Source organism: Chinchilla lanigera, unplaced genomic scaffold, assembly GCF_000276665.1.
Source record: "Chinchilla lanigera isolate Chin_1 unplaced genomic scaffold, ChiLan1.0 scaffold00151, whole genome shotgun sequence".
NCBI classification, from domain to species: Eukaryota; Metazoa; Chordata; class Mammalia; order Rodentia; family Chinchillidae; genus Chinchilla; species Chinchilla lanigera.
The window spans coordinates 889,073-898,554 of NW_004955552.1; positions in this window are offsets into that span (position 1 = coordinate 889,073).

Below are 9,482 nucleotides of genomic sequence, written 5' to 3' on the forward strand. Positions count from 1 at the left end.
TTTTTGCTTTTCTCCGGTACCGGGAACTGAGTTCACGACCTTGCGCTTGCCAGGCAGGCGCTTTTGCCACTGAGCTAAATCCCAAGCCCCAAGTATTCTAAATTTAAAAATTAAAAATAACATAATATTTTGTGGACATATTAATATTTTTTGAAAAGTTAATGGATGTTTCAGTTAAATACAAAAATCTGCACCAGTTGATGCTAAAATAGAAGTGATACATAAACAACTGAGGCACAGGTATCAGGAAATGGATCATTGGAGGTCAGACAGCACAGTATCAAAAGTCAGCTCACTAATTTATTCTCCTTAAGTTTTGTCACAGATCGATAAGACTGAGTTTGACAAGTTAGGATAAGTACTTTTGCCAAATTTGCTGCCAACTAGTAAATTAATGTCAGAAAACAAGAGTTAGCCAGATGTACTTGCAGCCCAGCAAACCTATTTAGTACTGTTTGTCAAGTACTCCTGGAATTTTTAGAAGATAAATATTTCAAGACGGAAATATTCTGTCAGATAATAGCTAAGAGATGTCACATATTTAAATGGTAGTCAAAAATTCTTATATGAGTGGTTCATCTGTTTGTGGTTTTTATGTGAGCAATCATTTATTAACTATTGATTAGAATTTTATAATTGCTGACTATAGACCAAGGCAGAAAACAGAAAAATAGATTTGGAACCTGATCTTACAAGCTCATACACTTGTAGAAAAATAACTGCCTCTGGATTTGGCTCTGGCAATTATAGATCATTGATAGTTATTGAGCTGTGATAAACTCAATGTATATGTTAATAATCACTTTGCAAACTAGGTATTGTCAGGCCAGTCCTGGTAAAGGTAAGAGGTGATAACCCAGGGCCAATAGACTAGTCTACTTGTACATAGTAAGACCCAAAATGAGTTTCTTGCAGTGCAACAACCACTGTTGACTTGTATTAATTTGTCTTGAGACCCTGTATCACTTTGAATGTTCTTTCTTTGATTTGTTTATGTTCATGATACTGGTATGCTGCTACTGTTCTATTTTTTTGTTGGTTTGTTTCTCATGTACTACTCTTTTAAAATAAAAAAATGAGTTGCTTGTATTTGAGGTTATAAAAATAAAAAGAATGGGTAGGCAATTTTTCAAATAAATGTTAATTATTAAAATGCAGAAAAATGCATAAAAGACGAAACTGGAGCTGAGGGCAGAAGCTATGGATGTCAGTCTCAGTGCAGAAGTGACTAAATCCTTGAAATTGACCAGGTTCTGAAATGAAGGAGGAACAAAAGGAAGAACAAGGTAATAACTGAATCTCAAATTTGCACAAGTTTTGGCAGTAATACAGATGAAAATGGATATCAAACCAAGTTAACTCATAGAGGAGAACTTAACAGAGACCTGGACTGCACTGTAAGGATAATGAAATGCCTTAGGCCAGGAGAAAATATACACAGGGAATTAAGTTATTCTCTTTAACTATACATTCTGATGAGTTATCAAACCACATATTATTATCATTGCTTTATTTCCCAGTTTTTTAATTGGATTTTTAATTATGTCAGATATTAGGATCATATTTTTGAGTCCACCAAGGGAACATGAGTCTCTTAATTTTTAAAATGGAATTTTAATTAAGCAATTTTGATTTGTCTTGTATTCTGCATCTAACTCATGTAGAACAACCCATCAAAAAGGGGAGAAAAGTAGTCCATGAACATAGATCCAAGAGAGAGCAATATCTATTGAAAACAAACACAAGCAATCCGACTGGCCAGCAGAATTGGGGAGCGCATTCAGCCTCCAGAGGAGAGCTTTCTACAAGTGCCTGGCAACTTACTTCTCTTCTTACCACCTATCTTGGCACAGAGAGCTGCAAGAAGAGCCTGCATCCAGACCTTTTCTTCATGACCAGAGTCTCAACAGTGGAACTTGTTCCTCTTACGACCTGCTCCATAGATGGAAGGAAACATGGCCATTCACTGTGGGTGGTTGTCACACAACGCTTACCACTCTGGTCCAGTGCTCCAACAGAAGCACACCGCATCATTAAAGCCAATGCATAAAGTATTTTTAAGGATTTAGGGATCTCAAGAAACTCAAGTCTAAAAAGAACTATAAAAAAGTTGCAGAAGATTAACGAATCTTTATGGTCCTAATTTTCAGCAGTTTTTTAAAAATGTCTCCTTTTCATTTCATCAAGAAAAACTTTGCAAGATAATGACTTTCTTTCATTTCTTTCTTCCTCTCTAGACACTCATTCTATGGCAATCCGGCCTCTGTTTTGGACATTGATGGTACAGCAATATATATAATTTAGTCTATATTTGTATGGAGTTTAATGTTTGGTAAATGAGGAAAGAAATTTGACAAATAAATGTACACAGGTAATCATAGATAGTGTTTAGAGCTAGGAGAAAAATACAGCAATGTGCAGAGACAGAGGTAATTAGGAGGGAGATTTTGGTGAGGAAAGACTTATTCAAATCAAAACACTTAAACTGAAGTATAAACACTGGTAACAAACCTAGCTAGCTATTTGTCTGGTAAGACAGTTTCAATCAAGAAAGCAAGTGAAAGCCCTGAGATGGCAAAGTGCAACAAGCAAGAGCAGAAATATTGGCTGGCATAAAATGAGCAATAGAGAAATGGTACAGATGGTGTTGAGGAAGAGACAAAGGGGAGCCACTTGGAAGCAAAAAAGCATACGAGAAAATTTTGATTTTACTCCTTAGGCAAAGGGAAATTTTTGAAGTGTCCTTGATAAAACATAAACTGATTGACATATTGGACCTACCTAGTTTATACATTGAGGATCCACTGTAAGAGAATAGAGTCCCTGCTGTGTTTTTCCAGAATGGCTGCAAGGAATAATGGTACTGCCTTCCCTGAAAAAAGCATGAAGTGAAAAATACCTCTGTGTTCAATAGGTCAAGCTGTTCCTCCTGGGGAAGAGTTTTTCACTAAAAAGTAATCACCGCTTTCCACTAGGCTCTTGATGAGGTCCTTGTTAAGTGGAACATATTTCCTTGATTCTTACACCTACACATACTTTCTCTTCCTTATTATTTTAGCTAGAAGCAATAAAATGTCCTAAGAGGTGAAGTTTTAGTGAGAGTAATAATATTCTCAGGTAGAAGGCCTTTTGGAGTGATTCAAAAATTACAGCCAGGTCTGCAGCATTGAGAAACGGAGATGGCAAGCCTTTATAAACACAACGCGTAGCACGAGTATTTCACTAGGGATGGAACAGCGAATGTGCTGTAAATAGCACACCCACCTACACACAGACATTTCTTTTTAGCTTTTAGCCCCCAAAGTCTCTATTTACAGGCAAGTATCAGAGAAAAATGTTTAGCACAGTAATGATGACTAGTCTATACAAGTGAGTAGCTTTGAAATCTGAATCACTTCACAAAATATAAACCTCAGATTCAAGGAGTTTCATTCACCAGGGATATTTCTGCAAAAAGTAAATTAAATATTATTACATAAAATGAGTCAATGCAAGCAAGGAATATCAGAGTTGGTATTTTTCTAGTGGCTTACAGAAGACACTTAGAGTATGCAAAAATGCAGCTTCACCTTGTTAGTGTTTACTTCACATTAATTTAATGAATAATCTCTTCAGAGAAAATGTATAATCTGTCACTTTATTCTTTTTTTGTCTCTTTGAGACAGGGTTTCACTATGAAGTTCAGGCTGGCCTTGAACTCACTTTGTAGCCCAGGCTGGCCTCGGTCCTCCTACCTCAGCATCCCAAGTGCTGAGATTATACGCACATGCCACCACACCTGGCTTTGTCACTTCATTCTTTAAAGAGTAGTCCAAGGTCAATTAGCCAAAAGGAGGAAAATTAGAACTGCATGAGAGAGTAGTTATGGGGTGTCAAAGTGACTTTAAGGTACCTATTTGGATCAAAATATAAGCTTTAATGACTATAGAAAAGTTGAAAAATATTCCTTCCATTTACACTTATCAGACTCATGATGCCAAAACAGAAACACAGTTTCCCTTCCACTATGAGTAGTATGGCATGCAGAAAATGTATAGGCAGCTTTTCAAGATTATGGGACCAATAAACTTACTGACACCATCATATTGTAGAGGCTGAAATTTTGGGGTTTAAAGAGGTACCATGGAGGGCTCTCAGCTAGATAAATGTTTTGCTTGGGGTTTTGTTTGTTAGTTGAGCACATAGATCTAAAAGGTGACATGTTTTTATGAAGCCAAAATTAAAGCTGTTACTCATTCTGGGAATGAAAGCAATGTTATGGTGACGAATATGCTATATTCTAAGTATGTCAGATAAAAAAGTTTATATAACTCAAGGTTACCAACTTGGACATGCCTTTGTTGTCATTCAAAATCACAGTAGACCTAGCATTAAGTAGATAAAAAGTAAAACCTTGTTTTGCAAGAATAATTCATTCCCAAAATATGCTTGTAACTCAAACAACTTGGACATCAAAGTGAATTAACCCATAAGAACTTATGGAAACTCAGATGATTCACTCCACAACCCAAAAATATCCATATACAATAATTCTACTATAATGAAATATAAAATAAAAAAGAAAATGAAAAATATAAAGAAAAATAAGCAAATTAACCTGCACTTACCTTGGAAAACCTTCCAGGCTAGTGTCAGGGAGACAAGCAAGGCGCAGTAGAATCTTTTTTCTTTTGTGCAGCTTTAATGATAAAGCTATCCAATGACATTTGCTTTTGCCTGTTTTTGAGGATTTTCCAGAAATGTGACATTACATTGTTGTTAAACTAATTCATTGCCCACAATGCTACAGCCTTTTTTGGTGGTACTTTTCTACACAATTTTGCACTGTTTCCCACAGTTTACATATCTCTCTAATCTCATTGGAAGCGGGGGAGTCTTCTGCCTTTTCTCCTCCTCTCCAGGTGAGATGTCCTCCATAAGATCTTGTAGCTGGGAGACGATCAGCCACAGTCCTTCAGTGAAAGTGAAAAGGACCATTTGTGATGACCCAGTTATGATTATGTGACATTTAGTGATATGTACTACCCATATTGTAAAACATTGCTAGCTTATCAAGTTAAAATTTATTAGAAACATCAGTCACATGCTAACTAAAGAGCTCTCAATATTTGCAGCAAACTCTTTCCACTATAATTGATGTTCAACCCTCAGCACACAGGCACAAATAAAAACATAATTAAAAAGGCAACAAGATGTGGTACAAAACTCACACTCTCCAAAATTGGGAGGCAGTAAAAAACCAAGCAGTTGAATTATACAAAAGCAAAAAAGAAGAAGCAATAGGAACAACAAAGGCAAAACAATAAGGTGCCCGCTGAGCTCAAAGATGATATTTAGCCAGATGGACAATTAATAAGCAAAATGATTGGTGGCCTTAAAGAAGACACTAATAGAAAGACAGCTGAGGACAAGAAAATGACATTGCACATGACCAGTTCAGCAAAGAATCAGCATCCATGGAAAGGTCTAAACAGAAATCCAGGACACATACATTTTCTATTGAAAATATGGGCAACAAAAGTGATCAATTTGAGAAAAGGTTGTCAGAACTAGAACATAGATTACCATGTACTCAGAGATACCTTAAAAAAAAACAGATCATGGAGAATCAATCCAAAGCTGCTACATAATGCAAAAAGTACTAACCTAGAACTAACTGGAACAAGGGAAAAATCAGAAGATGGCATTAATGCCATAAAAAACTGTTTAAAGAAATAAGAGCACACAACTTCATAAAATAAACACTACTGCACATAAAAAAGATAAAGTAACTCTATTACACAGTGAGATCTCAATATGCTACTATTCCTACAGATGCACTACACAGAAAAAATCAACAAAGTATGAGTCGAACAATACCTTTAAACAAATACACAATGTATGTTTACAGAGTGTTCCACCCAACAACTACAGAATACAGATTGTTCTGAGCACCACGTGGAATTTTCTTCAAAATAAAGCACATGCTAGCCCTTAAAGCATGCTTAAATAAATACAAAATAGTCAGTATTACCCCATGCGTATTATTAGGTCATAGTGCAAAGAATCTAAAAATCAATAGCAAAAGAAACTACAGAAATTATGCAAATACATGGAAATTTAAAAATATACTCAAGAATAACATAGTTTACAAATAAAATCAAGAAAGGAATCAATTTCTATAATCCTAGAATCAAGTGGTAATGTCAGTGTGATTATATCAGAACCTGCAGGTCAAATGGAATCATTTCTAAGAGGAAGTTTTACAGTTATGATCGCTCACATCAGAAAAATAGCAAACACAAGTAAATAACCAAAGGATGTTCCACAGGGTCATAGAGAAACAAGAACTATCCAAATGTGAAGCTAGTATAAGAAAGGAAAGAAGATAGGAAAATCTTGTATAATTCAATAAAAAGCAATGAAATTGAGACCATGATAAAAAAAAAAAAACCTACCAACAAATAAAAGTTCAGAAACCAATACATTAATCACCAAATTCTACTAGGACCAAGGAAAGACCTAATATCAACACTCTTCAAAACTAACAAAATTTAAAGGGAAGAAGTACTGCCAAACTCTTTTCTGGAAGCTGATTTCAAAAGCAAAGACACAACCACAAATGAGAGCTACAGGCCAATCTCTTTCATGAATATAGACACAGAAACTCTCCACAAGACTCTACCAAACAAAAGCAATAAATCATGAAAAAATCACACACCCTGACCAAGTAGGCTACATCCACTGGATGTAAGGATGGTTTCTCATATACAAATCGGTAGGTGTAACACAGCATATTATCAGAAACAAGGACAAAAATCACATGATCATCTCAACAAATATAGAAAAGCCTTTGATAAAAACCTAAAACCCATTCCTGATAAAAACTTAAAAATAGTTGTAGAATGTCTTTATCTCAATCTAAGAAAAGCCATTTATGATATAGTTACTGCAAACATAATATTAAAAGTGGAAAATACTAAAAGCTTTTCTTCTAAAATCAGGAACAAATCATGGCTATCCACTATCATCACTCTTGCTCAATATAGTAATTGAAATACATGCAAAAATAAAACACAATAGAATAAACAAATTCATTAAAACAACTTACAAAAACTGACAGAATACCAATTTTTGGAAAAACTAAATTTATTATTAAAAATCTTTCCCATAAAGAAATCTTTAGCTCTGTATACTTTCAGAAAACTTTCCACACAGCTTTTCAGAAAAGTTGCAGTTTCCAAATAACTTTATCAGAGCAGGGGATCCTAATCACCAAACATGACAAAGATAGTATAATAAAGACAGAGGAAAATATCTTTCAAGAACACTCATGTAAAAATAATAAATTTAATTTAGCAACATTTTAAAAAGATGATACCACATTTTAAAAAGATGATACCTACTTTGCTGAATTTAAGCATACAGAGCAACATTTTAAAATCAGTGCAATTTGCAGTACCACTGACTGACCAACAGAAAAAAAAGGCATATCAATATAGAATATATTGAGAAAGTAAGTGCCTACATTCAATATTCTAAAAATATCTGGAATAGGCAGAAATCTCTTTAAACTGATGAAAATTATCTACAGAACACCTACCATACTTGTAGGTGAAACGCTGAACAGTGTCCCCTTAGAAGGGGGACAAGAGGAGGATGCTTGCCCTCGGCAACTCTGTTCAGTGTATCCTGAGTTCTGAAAGACTGCAATAAACTGAGAAGAAGAAGGGAGGGAAGAAAGAGGAGATGGAAGGGAGGATAACATAGGGATCATCACTGCCTCAGTGGATGGCACAACTGTACACAAAAAATTCTCAGGAATATAGAAAATGAGAAGTAAATATAATATAGGAGCATAGTTCCAGGTTATAAGTTCAGTTTTTAAAAGTCAGTTGTACTTTTCTGTAAAGCAGCGAATAATTAAAAATTAAATGTTTTATAATACTCTTCATGACAGCATCACAATTCATAAAATTTTGGCAAGTAATTTCAACAAATAATGGAAAATATCTTTACTGAAAACTATAAAACATTGCTGGAGGATAGAAACAGGTGTCTAAAGAAATGGGTGTCATATAGTGTTGATAGATTATTAAGACAATACTAGGATATTAATTCTCCCTAATTTATAGATTCAATATAATCCCAAACACGACACTAGTAGTTACTATTTTAATCCATAATCTATTTCTGAAATACATATTTCAATGCAAATGAACAAAAGCAATTAATTATAAGATTCCCTACATGAACCTGAGTTATTGTAGAATTAATGACATCAAATCAGTATCAGTGTGGTCATAGCCCACAATCATCAAATGGGACAAAATAATAAAAATTAAACTCCAGTCACGTTGATCCATAAAGATCAATGGACCATGGAAGTTTCTTTTAATAAATAGTACTAGAATGGCAAGATAGCCATAAAGAAAAATGAAGCTAACTCTTAACCCTTATTTCACACCATGTACAAAAAGTGTTTGAAATAGTGCTTGGAAGCAAATAAAATATGTAAACTAAAATCACAAATCCATAAATTCAATCTTAGAAATTTATCTTGTGTTTGGAGCAAGCTCTCTCACGTCACAAAACAGAAATGACCAATAAAATTGATAGATTAGACTCCATTAAGGTTAAAAAAAAACAATACAAAAGATTTTTGACTGTCAATCCATATTGGACTGCTTAGAAATCAGCAAGGAAATGTTGTATAATTTTATTGTGGTGGTCGGGTGGATATTTGCAGAGAAGAATATAAGTACTGTAAAGGCGATTTGTCTTGACATAGGAGATTCCTCAGTTTCAGGTTTACGCGTTTTGCCCATCTGGAATGTGCACTTCCTCCCGGCCAATATACAAACTGCAGTCCAGACTCCCCCTGTGGGGTTCAACTGACGTACGATGACTTTTCCCTGAAAATAAGGCTTTTCAAGTCAGACATTATTTTCTTGGTATTTTCAACACATTTGGGCTCTTCCATATTGGCTACACAAGTTTTAATAGAAAAAGACTTTGAGCAAATGAAGACACTTACCAGTTGCAGGACCTTAGTCACTGCTTCTGCCTTGTGTCAGAATGGGGAAGATGGTGAGGGAGAACTGTACACCCTCAAATGTCCACATTTTCACAGTGCACAACCTAGCAACTCAGTTGTCAGGTATTTAGACTGTGTTAGTGAAATACTCTTCAAGTAAAAATGCATTTCTCACAAATGTTTAGATAGCAAAATGTAAGATATTTTATATTTGTTAGTCTTTAATTTCCTGATACTATATAGATATAAAAGCCTTCCCCCTACTTTGAGGAAGTTATGCAATTCAAGTAATCTTTCATATATTTTTAAAAATCTACATGAATTATAAATTATATTAATGAGATACCAATAGCATAAGATACATCATTGTTTTTTTTTCATTGTTTTTTATTTTAAAGGTAAAAGGAGGGAAACATTAAAAGACATACAACATTTTACAACATATCACAAGCACAATACAGACAAT